The sequence below is a fragment of the Argentina silus genome, assembly GCF_951799395.1.
Source record: "Argentina silus genome assembly, chromosome: X".
Classification (NCBI taxonomy): Eukaryota; Metazoa; Chordata; class Actinopteri; order Argentiniformes; family Argentinidae; genus Argentina; species Argentina silus.
This window is the reverse complement of record NC_139653.1, coordinates 34,536,085-34,551,462: the sequence shown is the minus strand read 5'-3', so window position 1 is coordinate 34,551,462 and position 15,378 is coordinate 34,536,085. Positions and strand designations below refer to the sequence as shown.

Sequence of the window (15,378 nt, the reverse complement as noted above, 5' to 3'; positions counted from 1 at the left end):
CAATACCCCAGAATGACAAAGCGAAAACACATATTCAGACCCATTCACTTCTTCCGCATTATGTTACAGCCTTATTCTAAAATGGATTAAATTATTTTTTTCCCCTCATCATTCTACACACAATACCCCATAATGACAAAGCCAAAACAGGTTTTTAGAAATGTTTGCTAATTTATTAAAAATAAAACATTTAAATATCACATTTACATAAGTATTCAGAGCCTTTACTCAGTACTTTGTTGAAGCACCTTTGGCAGTGATTACAGCCTCAAGTCTTCTTGGGTATGACGCTACAAGCTTGACACACCTGTATTTGGGGAGTTTCTCCCATTCTTCTCTGCAGATCCTCTCAAGCTCCGTCAAGTTGATCCTGACTAGTCTCCCTGTCCCTGCTGCTGAAAAACATCCCCACAGCATGATGCTGCCACCATCATGCTTCACCGTAGGGATGGTATTGGCCAGGTGATGAGCGGTGCCTGCTTTCCTCCAGATATGACGCTTGGCATTCAGGCCAAAGAGTTCAATCTTGGTTTCAACAGACCAGAGAATCTTGTTTCTCATGGTCTGACACTCCTTTAGGTGCCTTTTGGCAAACTCCAAGCAGGCTGTCATGTGCATTTTACTGAGTGGCTTCCATTTGGCCACTCTACCATAAAGGCCTGATTGGTGGAGTGCTGCAGAGATGGTTGTCCTTCTGGAAGGTTCTCCCATCTCCACAGGGGAACTCTGGAGCACTGTCAGAGTGACCATTGGGTTCTTTGTCACCTCCCTGACGATGGCCCTTCTCCCCCTATTGCTCAGCTTTAGGAAGAGTCTTGGTAGTTCCAAACTTGACCTGTTTTCGCTTTGTCATTATGGGGTATTGTATGTAGAATGATGAGGAAAAATAATAATTTAATCCATTTTAGAATAAGGCTGTAACATAACAAAATGTGGAAAAAGTGAAGGGGTCTGAATACTTTCCGAATGCACTGTATTTTCGGACATGAGAAATTTTGGACGAGACTCGTGTAGGGATCGTGTAGTGTGAGAGGGTCTATGAGGCGATTTCTATTGCAATACAGAATAAACTGGTGACAAAATGCAGAGGGAAAGATGGGGGAGATTCTGCTGTAGCTGAGAAGCCTCTTGCGCCGATTGAGGGCAACCAGAGCAAATAATCAATTTAGTGTCTTTCGTGTGCTTCAAAATTACATATCCTACAACACACCTACACAAACTTATGCCGTCAAGTTTACCAGTAAAATCTCTCAATCCTCTTGATTCAACCACTTTTAAACCATGTCTTTCTGTCCATCATCTCTCGCTACTGTAAAAACATTCACAACCGATGACAGACCTTGATCACATCCTGTGTCAATCATGTAGTGTGATAACCCTAGTCTTGGAGAGAGCGACAGAATGAAGCAAGGATTTGGGAAAGGGTGATTGCAAAATGAGAGAGGTTCTCTGGCGTTAAGATTTTTGAAATGATGGTGTATAGCCGGCACAATGTATTGTTTTATTGTTCTATTTTGTAAATTTGTAATTGCTATTTTGTTAATATATTCCTATTTTGTAAATTTCTTGTCAATATTTGCTATTGTTTTTTATGTCCCATGCACCAACCTCACCAAGTAAATTTCCTGTATGTGCAAATATAAGAATTCTGATTAGTCCATACTATGCCGATGACAGATTGCAGTAGACAGATTTAGACCGACTAATGCCTGATACAAAAAACACCTTTAGTCCATTTCCCCCTAACCCCCACTCCTTTCAGGTTGAAGGGACTGGGTCAACGTAAGCACAGAGATGCTTACCTAGCCTTCAATTGGATTTAAGCCATACTGAATACACCTACAGTGGACCAGTGTTTAATACAAGCACACCGACATTGCACCGGGGTACACCTCAATGCCGCCGCTGCAGCAGACACACAGTGTGAAGTGCTGCTGAAAGCCACCACAAGATGGTGACGAGCTGTGAAGGATGTTTGAAAAGAGATTGGCTTGCCTTATCAGATAGATTGGCAAAATCAATTATTATAGCAGCTCATGAACTGCAGAGATGAAGAGCGGAAATGGTTTAAATATCAGGCTATTTTAACGAAGGCCATGCAATGGGACCAACTCCTATCTATTCTCATACCGTCATCACGTATTTCTCACAGCGCGAGAAACAGGGAAATGTTTTAGCACATTCTGGCATGAATAAACGTGAGTCGGCTTTAATTATAAATGTGATGTATTGATTACAGAATGAAGTTAGGAATTTTCATGCAAAACAGCAGTACGGATGTTGGGTCTCAGTGGGACTTGAGACTGGATAGAAAAGTCGGAAACGATTTGAGCTTGTTGTAAGTGGAGCTCAAGCAAGTATTTAATTGCCCCTTCAACTTCCCATGGCAACATATGTAGGTTAACATTAGATAGAACCATGATGAACATCTCTGCTGCGGTAAATGAGTCATGATGGGCAGTGAATACAACATAGTGGCTTCACAACATAGTGGCTTCACAACAGGCGCTGCCAAATCCACGCACACTTTACTGGAAAGCTGATGTCTAATCAATGACAAATGAGGCTAAATCAGCTGGAAGTGTATGCAGTCGATTTGTTGGGTGCGTGTGTGTGTGTGGGGGGGGGGGGGGGGGCACAGTTCTCCAAAATATGTAACATTAAAGGCTACAGTAAAATGAATGTTTGCATGTCAATCTTCTATGAATTAACAGATTGGGCTGTGACGGTTACGCAGTTAATGGCAGTTACACAAGGACGAAAAAAACAACAACCATAATAACCGTTGAAATACATTGATTTTATCACTTGAAAATATGGATTTTTATTTTCATGTATATACACTTTACCTAATAGCATGAGTGTAGTACAGACAGTTTTAGTACAACGTTGAACATTTTACCCCTGTCCGGTCTTGCCTCAAGTCGGAAAACGTAAATATGATTAAGTTCCTGGCGCGGAACTTAAAGGAAGAGACCTAATAAAACACTGAACAAAGTTCTAATAGTTCGCCTAGTTTGCTATCAAATAGCATATGTTTATTTTGCTCTTTTAGCCTGTTATTTTAAAAGGACACGCACTGTCTATTTGTAGTGTCTACGGTAGGCTCAGCGTGTCTTTTGTGTTTGTAATCTTTCTATCTAGCTGACGATTTTATCTAAAGCAACTTACAATGCAGTGAGTGCATACAGCATTGCACAGGGCATGTAAAATGTTTTGATTGATTCATGAAAGCTCTCATTTCAATTATATGAACTTGCAGTGCCAGAGCGGATAATTATTGACAAACTGCGCTCTTTGCTTTGTGAGTGTGCTGTGTCCATATAGCCTACTGCTGAAATGTGCAGAAACATTCTATTGCTATGAGTTAATAATATGCAATTTCGCAGACACACATATTCCATGTCTGACATCATTTTATGAAGTGTCCATGAAGACATGATTTGTTCTAAATTAAGGTTCACCCAAGGACATAATTTGGAATTTCTCCAACCAGACAATAATTTGTACTTTCCAAATAGAAACAACAACTCATAAGCTACTCCTCACATAATTCATAAGGCGGAAATGTTTGTAAACTCACTATAACACACTGTAAGCGTATCCATTATGCTTCAGCGATGCCTCCTGGTGGTTGTTTTGCCGAGGTGAATGACCTGAAATAAAACTCACTAGTGCTGTCGCGGTACACCTGCAACATTTCATACTGGCGGCCAACTTCTAAACTCTGGCCTACTGTATCTGGGTTCTTCAGATTTACAAACATTAAAATAAGTATAGCAGAAGCAAGGGGTTGTTTGTGACTTGGCAGCACATCTGTCTCTTCAAATGGAAAAATTATATCACAAAGCTCAGGAAGCAATTAACACAAATAAAGAGCTAAAAGTATGATAGAAACCAGTCCATGCGATCATGTATCATCCATGTCCACTAACAAATCAATTAAACAGAACATTAGTAGTATATCAACAAAACACAACCAAATGTATGCAAACACACTCAAATGTAGGCCACAGGATGGTTTCATTGATATGGGGCCTAATTGGACACCATGTTAGTAGTTCAGAAGTGCCATGTCATTTTAGCAGTCAAATTAGCCAACAGCCCACATGCACCCTGAAAAAGTCATTAGCTGCTGGAAAGCGCAGTGTCTTTAAAAGTTATCTAATTTATGGGTCGCTCAGCCAGGCCCTTTGACAGGCTCCCTAATTAAAAATTCTAAACAGGATAAAAAGCCTTGCATGACAAATATCAGTTCAGTTTTGCATACCTTTGATCTAACCACTGCCCAGTTTGCATCACTGATACAAAGTTCATCAAAACCCAACAGAGATATCATCTTGACTGCTACGATACGGTTATGCTGACAGTGACTTCAGCTCTCCTAATACCGGGTTGCTCTATGGTAAACAGGCATTTGTGTGTACAAGGTAACTCAATGCCTCTATGGTTCATAACCAACTACTGAGTAAGGAATGTAACCTTAAAATACCCATAAGGTGTAAATACATAGCAGTTGCCAATGCACAAGTAATAGGACAGTGAAGCATGTTTTCTTCTTTCAACTCTACACTTCAAAAGTCTGGATTTCAAATTAAACAATTACTATGAGTTAAAATACAGATTCTCAACTTTTAATTGATGGTATTTGTGTACATATTTCGCCATTTCACCTTTCACCATTCAGAAACTACAACACTTTTTATGCATAGTCTCCCTTTTTCTAGGTACCCAAAAGTGATGGATCAATTGGCTTGACAGGTGTTTCTGGTTCATTAGGTGTGTTCCATCACATCATTTGTGCAGTCATAAGAGAGTTCTCAAGGTCTAGTATTCATTCTAGGCTTTGCGTTTACCTTTGGAGTCTGCTATTGGTGTCTGTCAACATGAGGACCAAAGAGACGTCAATGAAAGTCAGGAAGCCAATATGAGGCTGAAATACTGAATAATAGAATACAATAAATAAACAGAAACATGGCCTGGTAGGCCGATCGCAAACAACCTTGTAGGCCAAGGAAGGCTTCGACAGTGGAGGACCGAAGAATGCTCAACATAATTAAGAAACCCCCCCCAAAACAACTGTCCCACAGATCAGGAAAACCAGAAAGTAGGTGTGAATGTGTCAGAGACTTCTGCAGAAGACACCAGCAGAACTACAGAGGCTACACTGCAAGGTGCAAATCACTAGTTCGCCACAAAAACAAGATGGCATGGTTACGGTTAGCAAGAAAGTAAAAGCGTAAACCTAAAAAAGCCTGCAGAGTTCTGAAATCTTATTGAACATCAATTTCATTTGATGAAGAGGAGACTTAAGGCAAAACGTCCTCAAAACAAACAACAACTGAACATGGCTGTAGTACAGGCCTGGCAGAGTTTCGCCAGAGAAGATACCCTGTGTCTGGTGAGGTCAATGGGTCGCAGACTTCAGGCAGTTATTGCATGCAAAGGATTGTCGAAGGATTACTAAACATCAGTGCTTAATTTGGACATTTGACCAATCTGTCCCATCACTTTTGGGTACCCTGAAAAGGGGTGAAACCAGTTTGTACCATCAAATAAAAGCTGATAATCTCTACTTTAACCACATAGTTATTGTTTGATTTGAAATGCAAACTTTTGGAGTATAGAGCCAAAAGAAGAAAAAATGCCTCACTGCCCCATTACTTACGCAAAGCACTGTAGTTCTCTACTATAAAAGGTTTCCATGGACAGGACCAACTGCTGAGAACAGATACATAAGATTGTATAGCAGGCAGGAGTCCAAGATCCTGCAAGCGTCAGAGCTCTGGTGCACTAGCAGAACGATAGGCCTCGTGTTCAGCAGATCACTGAACACACAAGACAATTCAATTATTCATACTGGAACTGGGCAACTTACAGTGGCTTTAAAGAGAGTGGCTGAAACTAGAGCCTGTGTGTGTGTGCACGTGTGCGTGTTCACTCTTAAAAACTTAGTCCAGTCCAAAGAGAACATTTTCCATCTTAGCATTACTACTCTAGGCCGTTCTGAGATTGATTGAATACTGAAGGACTGTGTTCACAGCGCTCTGATGCTAAGGAGTTCAGCAGGGCAGGGTTCCACAAGTCAGTGTTCAGCACGGTCATGTTAGGGTCAATCATGCTCAGAGACCATCAGCCAAGTCACACCTGCTGAAAAGGGCTGGACAGAGGCTAATGCTGCCTAGCAACAATAACATAACACAAGGAATTCAAGTCAGCCATGATGGTGAAGGGTCTTTGGTAGGGTATAAGTGAAGCACCATCTTCTTCCACCTACCTCTTGATGATGTAACTATTCCAAACCCTACAGGGTAAACAAAACACTGTCTCTTTTCTCTGATGGCACAATCCCAGCATGGTGGGCATGTGCCTCACTACTGCTCATCTCCCTGCTCCATTGTCATCCTTTCTCTTCCACTTGGCTGACAGAAGGGGAAGCCATGTGTAACTGCATTCTGGACAAACAGACACTAGTCTTCTCTGGCAGGTCAGTCCGGGTGAGAGGGCTCAGAGCTGTGTTTGTCTCTGTGTGTAGACATTGCCCTGGGCCTGACCTCAGCTTGGGTACAGTGCTTTGCATGCCAGATAGACGTGTGGCAAAACACAGGAGGGGGAGGAGGAAGTGGCAGCTGGTGGGAGGAGGGGAAGGAGGATATGTCGGTGATAGACTGGAAGGATGAGTTTCTACTTCCAGGTGCGTGATTTATTGGTGACACATTACAGCCTTGTGACCCCTGAGACAGTGAACTGATGACCAACACTGAGCAGACAATAATGTTGGATACACAAGGAAAAAGAGAGAGGCAGAGAACAACTGAGGAAGGGAGAGAGACCCAAGAAAGAGGCAGCTAAAAGACTGAGGGAGCTGGACCAACCCAGATTTAAGAGAGAGTAGATCTCTGTTTGGACAGTGTATTGTGTTTACTGAACACTGACAGTTGACTCTTCAATGTCTTCAACTGTTTGCTCTTCAATGTATTTCACCCCTGATACTGTGGGAGTGGAGCACTGAAAAGGCACCACACCCCCTCTCTCACACCACCCCCAAATGCCCTCCATTCATCTCCACCCACCGAGGTCCCCCTGGCCAATGCAGGACAATCAGGAGAAAAGATAGATCCGAGACTGACAGAAGGGAATGCGTAAAGGAGAGCTTTATTGGTGAGCCAGTGTATCCACACATTGCGATCCTTAATCGCTAAAGACAAACGGCAATGTGCTTTGTCCTGTGATGAGTAAAGACCTGCGGCGGGCCTTCCATGATGTCTCCATATCTCCTGGATGACATCTGGGTGGAGTAGTCATTCTCTTGCTAGGGGGCCTCCACATGACATTAAATCAACTCCCGAATGTATTGCCTGGTACATGTGTTGCTCTGAGAGACAACAGATGGTTGCTTATCCAAAGCAGCAGTTTGTGTGCTACAGCCAGGAACTGCTTGATGCGTGTCCCTTCTTGACAGTTGACGTCACTGAGGACATGTTGTCCGACCTGACCAGGACATGACATGGACTGACCAGTCCTTGTAGGAACGGATAAAGTGCCTGAGGGCTAGTAACACAGTGCAGAGCTCAAAAACTTTGATATGGGCATTGCTCATCAAGTCTGACCATATGCCACTCATTGAACGTCTTTCGTAAACTACCCCCCCATTCCTACAATGACGCATCTGACATCACAACACTGTGTGAGAGGTGATGCAGCCTCTCAGCAGGTGTGGAGACAAGCATGCATCTCCGCCGATGCACAGATGGAATGCTATGACCCATTGCTGGAATTCTCGCATTAGAGAAGGAGGCCAAGCGGGACTACCACTATCAGGAGGCCATGTGCCCAAGTAGTCTCAGACATATTCAGTATGAGATTGTTGTGGCTGGACAAATCATCTCTTAGAATAGGCAAAAGCCTCTCGTCTATCCACAGTGGGGACAGCTCGAGCAGAGTCCAGAGTCACAGACAAGGTTTGTCCCTTGGGAGGGTTTATTCAGAAGTCTAGGACAAGCAGGTGCGACACCAGGAGCGCTGTGTGCTCTGCTGCCTGATCTGACCACAAATATCAACCAATCATCTATGTAAGTGAGGACCCACAAGCCCTTTTCTCGAAGAAAGGCTTTGGCATATTTTGTGACTGTCTGGGAATGGGGACCAGGAAATAATAGCTGTAGAAAACCAGCTTCATCTCACGGCACCATACAGACAGCTCCCTTGTCCAACAGCGAGGGAACAGGCGTTACCTGCAGCGGCAGCCGCCTTTGCGCAGGAACGCAGAGGGTGCCTGGCTGCCATGGCTTCTGGGTGGACCCTGTGTCACTGCTGCCAGAGGTGGCTGCGGTGCCTTGGAGATCTTGAAGTGTAGGGGGGCTTCATAGTCACCACCTGTGCAGCTCTAGGCATGCAAGGTTGGTGATGCCTCTGTTTCCTTCTTCCTGGATTCAATCCTGGTCTGCATGTTGACCTTCACCTGCCCAAACAGTCCTGAGGGGTCATCAAGGATACGTTTTCTCTCCTTGTCCAATGGTTTAGTGTTGTTGAGTCAGAGAGCTCTCTGTCCAACCACCGCAAGCCGCATCACTGTCATCAATGCCAGTAGCCTCAGCATGGGTCGAGTGGTCAGCAAGGAGGCGGAGCTCCATCAATTTCACACTCTCGACTGTAGCCCCTAGGATCACACAGCTCCTTAGCCTGCACTGCCAAGTAGACAAAGAGGAGGGCTGTGGCACTGACTGAGTGTGTCACCTGGGCAGTGGCTCTGTAAATCCCATCACAGGTGGCAGCATTCAAAGGCTCAGGGGCAAGAAGCTCAATGTCGAGTTTCACTACAGCCCGTCTGATCGCTTTTCAAGAGAATAATTCAGCAATGGACTCCTCATAACCCTCACTTGTGTCTGTGCTCTTTAAACAGAGGTTGAGTGGAGGGGAGGGACTTCCACTCCTGTCTTGTCTGCTGTGAGGTAAGGAGGGGAAAGACAATTAGGAGCTAGATCACCAAATTAAGGATATAAAAACTGTCCTTGTGTGTCTAAGAGGCAAGCGGAACACACAATATAAAAAGCCTATGCAATTATGAGAGCATATGCATTCTTCAATCTGTTTCCCTGCCACTGATAGGATTACCGGGCGGAAATTTTTTTATCGACTCTGAGGATGAGAATAAAGAGAAACAAACTGGTATGGAGATAGCCATGTCAACAACCACCCACCTCACTGTAGGAGCTGACAAATTTGACCACACATGGGGTAGTAGCGAAGACTGAAGCTTATCACCACGTAAAGAGCCAGTAGCGACACGTAACGTAACGACACACACTCAAATTGAACCTGAATGGAACTACGAGAGAAAGTAGCCAGATAGTGGTTTATAGTAATTACCTAGTGTGGGTTTATTACTAGCCAATCACTCTGTTGTTAGCCAGCTAGGGTAGCAAATGCTAGCGACCCAGGCTAATAACAGTGAAGTGGGGGGAGCAGGCTAACAGTTGTTTAATGTAGGCTAGCTAGCCAAGCAAGGCAAGAACCAAGTGTTCACTTGTGTGGACAACGAGGGAGCAAACTCGACTATCTTTTAGGTGTTGTAAAAGAGGGGAGCACTTCCATGGTGGTGTACACAACAATAGCTCCCCCACCAGCTAGCAACCAAACTCACATGGCACCTGAAGGGCATGTGGGAAAGTAGCTAGGCTAGTGACTAGTTTAGTTTGCCAAAAAGAGATTATATTAGAGAGAACTTTGCTCGGTAAGAGGGAAACCTGGATCATCGGGATTCCTGTGAGGAAGAATAAGCAACCTTTCCCGGGGAAAGCGGTTAACTTTCCAGTGCAACAGTAAAGCTAGGTAGCTAGTTTCTTTCAAACCACTAAAGATGGGCTTGCAAATAAGAGAGTTAATGTTAAATCAAGTTAAAGAATGAAAAGAGCACGCATTCCAGTAGCCTTTATAGGCTGGGCTGAGCCGGGGTCAGCCATGCTAACCGCTCCCGGCCTCTTCCAGGCATGATTGAATAGAGTTTCAGCTAATATTGTACGCAGGGGTACATATCCTATAGTGAGATGTCAAACCAAGTGAACTGAAAGAGAACAGAAGGGATAGTAATAGTGATAGTAACAAAATCACATATGACTCCTTACTCTGAAATGAGTATGGACACAGATAGATTTGAATCAACATTTTGGTTCTGTTGATCTATAACATCCAGCTATTTTTTTCCCCCACTGTTCCCTTGTCTCCGTATCCTGGCATCTCTCCATCTTTCAGGACTTGCATTGAGCTTTCCTGGTCTCTCCCTCCTTTAGAGTCATGCAAAACCCTATCAATGGTCCTTTGCATGCTCTGTCCTGCCTATCATGTGCTTTTGGAGGGGGGGGGGGGGGGGGAGTGGGGTGAACAGTGAACAAACTGTACATCAAGATTAAAATCAAAGAGTCTGCCGACTAATATACACTAGCATTAACGCGCGCGCACACACACACACATACACAGTAAGTGATATAACCTGCTCTTCTGTTAGAATATACACTACATTAAAGTGGAATTTGACCCTGTAATCCAATGGATGCGTTGTTTTCATTATTCAATAGTAGAAACATTAAACGATCTCTGATACACGATATCTCGCTTTGAAAGCCCTGACCAGTCCTGATGTTCCAAATTGCCTATTTGAGTCAATTCCTACAACTCCCAAGATTCCCCTCTCCCTCCCACATGAGGTCCTTCTGTTGAACAGCACTAGAGCTAGCCTGTGCTGCTCTCTGGGAATCACTAGCGCAGTAGAGCAGGGTCAGAGTGCCACAACTCTCGTCTGACATATTTTAACGCAGTATGAGACTTTTTTTTAGGTAAGTAAACACAGACCTCGTGTTTCAATAGCTATGATGCAGCTGCATGCAAAATGGTTATAGTTTGAGACTGTATGCATTGTGGATTGACCAGAAATACACATGAAAATTGATTTTACATAAACTTCCCCTTTAAGTTGTCCCTATACCGGTGAAGTAACATTGTATCCTTACTCCACTTGTGTAACTCAACTCCATTATTATTCAGTTACAATGCAATTACTATTGTACTATGTAACATCATACTAATACAATGTTGTTACTACACAGGTATAGGGATGTATTTGTGTAAAATGGCCTACCTTAGACCAGAAAGATACTTCTTAATATACATGGCTTGTAAACTTACAAAACTAAAATATAACCAATATACGCATGGATACCTGCTCACAGGAGTCAATACTTAGGGGTGTGCTGTATGCGTGCGCAGTCTGGAAACCATAGTTTCTGCATGCATCATGTATATATATGCATGTAGAAGTGTGTGGGCGAAGAGAGAGAGAGAGAGAAGAATACATCAACCACACTGGTGGGAGACACCCATGGCATTTTACATAACACTTGTACCATCCAATCAAAAAACAGATTTGCATAAAATGGGCATGGCAGAGTACAAATACATTAAAATATGTTTCCTTTGTTCTTCATACATTATACAACACAACTGACATAAGTAAGGGTGTAAAGTCTTACAAGTGAATCTGAAAAAAATAAGCAATTAGCACTCTGAACACAGTTCAAAACTGTTTAAATGCCCTTGGATGGTGAATTAACATGAGGAATAGTGACGAGATAAGAGTGATTCAATTGGTGGGAGCAAGAGAGTGCAAATCACCCTTTAAACTGACCTGATGTCCCTTAAAGCAATTGCTCGGTGGCCAATCACTTTTAATGGATTTCAAAACATTAACATTCCACTGAGTCAGCATCAAGCACAGTGGCAACACCGCTCCCCACTGACACCAGAGTGAATTTATGTGTGTGTGGCAGGGACGGGCGGGTACGAGACACAGGGTATGAGTAGGCTATACGTGTGTCACGACTGGATCCTGCTGGCTGATGCAGCAGTGTCGATTGGTGTGTGGAGATGAAAATGCATTCATCACCTGTCATGACCAGACAGGCTCAGAGCATGATTAGTGCTGTCTTTGTTCCTGAAAGCTATGATCCTGTGCTTGTTAGGCCTAACATTAGAGTACACCATCTGTCTGATTGAGAGAAGTGGTGGAAAAATTACAATTTCATTGTCACCATTTTGATATCTCTTGAATGTCCTTGGCAGCAGTGAATCAATGCCAGTTAATTTTCAAAATTAATCTCTTCAAAATAAATACCAGGGTTCTCCCCAAAGAATGGCGCTGCGCCACTCTGTGAACTTGCCGTCGCCACTACGTAAACATTTCAAGGCAAATTAAACTATACATTTAGCAATGATAGTTACTCTCTTTGATCGCCAACAACATTGTTACAACAAAAATAAAAGCAAAAGCGCTATGATGCGCATTTTGACATGAATAAACTCGAGTCAGGTTTTGATAACACAATCCAGTGCCACGCTGTATCCCTGGGATAATCCTGCCAATAATAGATTTTTTTTTTATTGAACCTAACTGAAAGAGATAAGAGAGTAAGGCAGTGCAGGAGAGAGAAAGATGTGGAATGATTGAGAGAGAGAGAGAGAGAGAGAGAGAGAGAGAGAGATGAGAACAAGAGAGGGGCAGAGAGAGAACAAGGGAAAGAGAGATCATTATACATGCTGTGTCGCCCACAGCTGTCAGGACTGATTTTTCTTTTCTTTTTTTTTGCTCTGCACAGGGCTGTGACACAAGTCATTTGCGACCTCATTTGTCACAATGAACTTCCGAAATATCACAGTGATATAGAGTTGTCATGGCAATAAGTGCATCAGCAATGTAGCCAAACACCTGGCTTCTTCATGAGCCACTCTTGAGTCACTGCAGCCAGCTTTTTCTTGGTGACAGAAACATGGAGGGATCTAAAACATGCTGCCAGCGCTTGGAAATATTTAATCTCAAATGTCTCACTCCTGATAGCCGCTAGCCCCACCATCCCCACTAAGGCTCAGCGGGGGCGAAACCTGACTCATTATACCACATGATCAAAACAACCATGGAAGAAAGACAACTCAATAACCGGTAGTGTACAGTACAGAATACAGTTCTGGGTGAGTCAGCTCTCCATTTGATTGGGCTAAATAAAGTGGTGATCACAATGTAATACCATTTCTAAAAACCTATAATTTATACTTGTTAACATACAACTTTAATAGGATAGGAAGCTGTAATAGGAAGTCCTGCTACAGAATGTTACAGGCCCACTCACTAAAATATAAATAAAAAATTCACACCTAAAGATATGAAGTGCAGTGCCAACTGCTGTACTTTATAGGTAACAGCCCCATCTGTTATACCACACATCTTTGCAGCCAGGCAGACAAACACCCCAGTCCCCTTCTTATTTGATCACAGGAACTAGGTAACACACACACACACACCACCCTATGCATAACTTTGCCCTTCTTTGCTATCCTGATTGTTCAGGAGAATAATACTGATCACAGCTCTGTGTGGCCCATGCACTGTGGATGACACCCACCCAGGTGGCTCTGGGTTCACAGGTCAACTGAAGTCACAGAGGTCACAGGATCCAAACACCAGATGGTGATAATTTGAAGTGTGGGGGTGTTGATGGCTCTACAGGATCCAATAGTAAGGAAATGCTGAATAGGCGTTACTGCAAGGGTGTCATTGATTAGGCCTATCCAACTACCATAAACGTGTTATGGTTTTCAATGGAAGTCAATATGACATGATGATCTGTCGAGAGAGGCTACCAAGGCAATACCACACTGCTCCGGTTCGCTCACGTACGTGAAATCGTCATACAACACTTCATCTGGACAGTGCCCATGCCCGGGAGGGCCAAACAGATGGTGTGGTTACAGGCTACTCTAGGGCAGGGCATAGCATTTAACCTTTAAATGCCGAACAAACTACGAGAGATCCACATGAATCGGCGTCGGATTTAGTAAACCCATCCCCCGCTGTAAAATCACCTTTCCGCTGTTTGCACACCTGACAGTAGGCCTATCCATAGGGACTAATGTCAACTGCTGCGCTAATGTTGAAAATAGCCCATAATGTCTGAGCCAGGCATCACATTGAAACAGAACCCGTAACTACAATAACTGAACAAATCAGACATTCTGAATAGCCTCTCAAATAGGCCTACATTATGTGATTCCTCATTTCCCAACACCATAAGCGTCATGTTGACAAACATTCAAAGTGCTCGGATTTAGTAATTATGCAGTATTCGCCTTCAATCAAAACAGAAAAAAAATCCAATTGCTGCGAGCAATGAAAAAATCTCGTCAGAAAATCGGTTTAAAATATTAGTTCCAAGCTATTATAAACGGAGGGGAGACATGAAACATTTGCATATCAAGTAATGTCTAAGACAAGTTACAGCTTCTGAAGTTACCGAAGCTGCGCTTCCACAGCCTAGGTTATTTGATTTGATTGTTTAAAAAAATCATAATGTAGCTTTCTGCGAGTGGCTTTGATAGTTTTGCGAGGAAATCGCCATAATTACACATAAAAAACACCGAAGCCTGTGTGACAAAGTTGTAAACATTGCCAAGTTTAGGCTACTAGATAAAGAATAACGAACATAAACGGGGCAACCATCATTGACTAAAGAATTACTATTTTCAACGCAATCGATTAGCATAACCTTAACCAGACGAAACATTTACTTACAATGTAGCCGAGAAGCCTCGCCTCGATGAACGATCGACAAAGCACTCACGAAGCCAAGTTTCCTTTTTCTTGAGCAAAACAAAATCGTTGTACTTTTTCTTTTGCGTCCAAGCTATTCATTTGGTTTCCCTCTTTTGACCGCAGATCAACCCAAAGCAACTCAAGTCTTCGGTGTACACTATGCGCGAATACGTTTACCGACTAGGACGGGAATTCGCGACGGGCGTCTTCTTTGTTTGGCAAGCCATGCTGTGGATATCACCATTCATGTGTCCTCAACGCGCGCTGATTGGCCACGTCGCTCTAGGATAACAGAGCTCTAATAAGACAATAGTCTGTAAACGACCTGTAAGATTTATCTTATATTTATTTGTGTTTTTGGTCTCAAACAATTCACCAAGCAACACACTTACACACATGTAATGAGATGAAATGGCCTCAAGTGGATAGACCTGGCCACCTTTGGCAGCCATGCGACAGAGTGGACTAGCTGCTGTTGGACTGCAATAAAAGATCCAATTGTCAATCACTACTGTTAGAAACTTGCCCAAAAAGTCTGTTGAGATTTGGCTTATTTTGTGATGCAAATTAGTTTTTTTTAAGACATTGCCTATCAACATTATAAAACATTACTTAAATAACTAAATCTTTATGTGTGTGTTTTTTTTCAAACACCCCTACCTTAATTAGGCCTCATTCTACAGCCTTTCAACTTTTTAAATCTACCCTGAATCCACTCTGAACTGGGATTAAGATTATCCAGA

At 43.0% G+C, this 15,378-nt stretch overlaps 1 protein-coding gene across 1 annotated transcript in view; it reads right to left on the bottom strand.

Moving 5' to 3' along the window:
• The window catches only part of LOC310823235 (SPRY domain-containing SOCS box protein 4-like), a 45,646-nt gene extending 30,811 nt beyond the window's left edge, over positions 1-14,835 (bottom strand). Inside the window, exon 1 of the mRNA XM_083696025.1 lies at positions 14,615-14,835. The gene's annotated coding sequence lies outside the window, so the exon portion shown is untranslated. The remainder of the gene's footprint in view (positions 1-14,614) is intronic.
• Between the last annotated feature and the right edge of the window lie 543 nt (positions 14,836-15,378).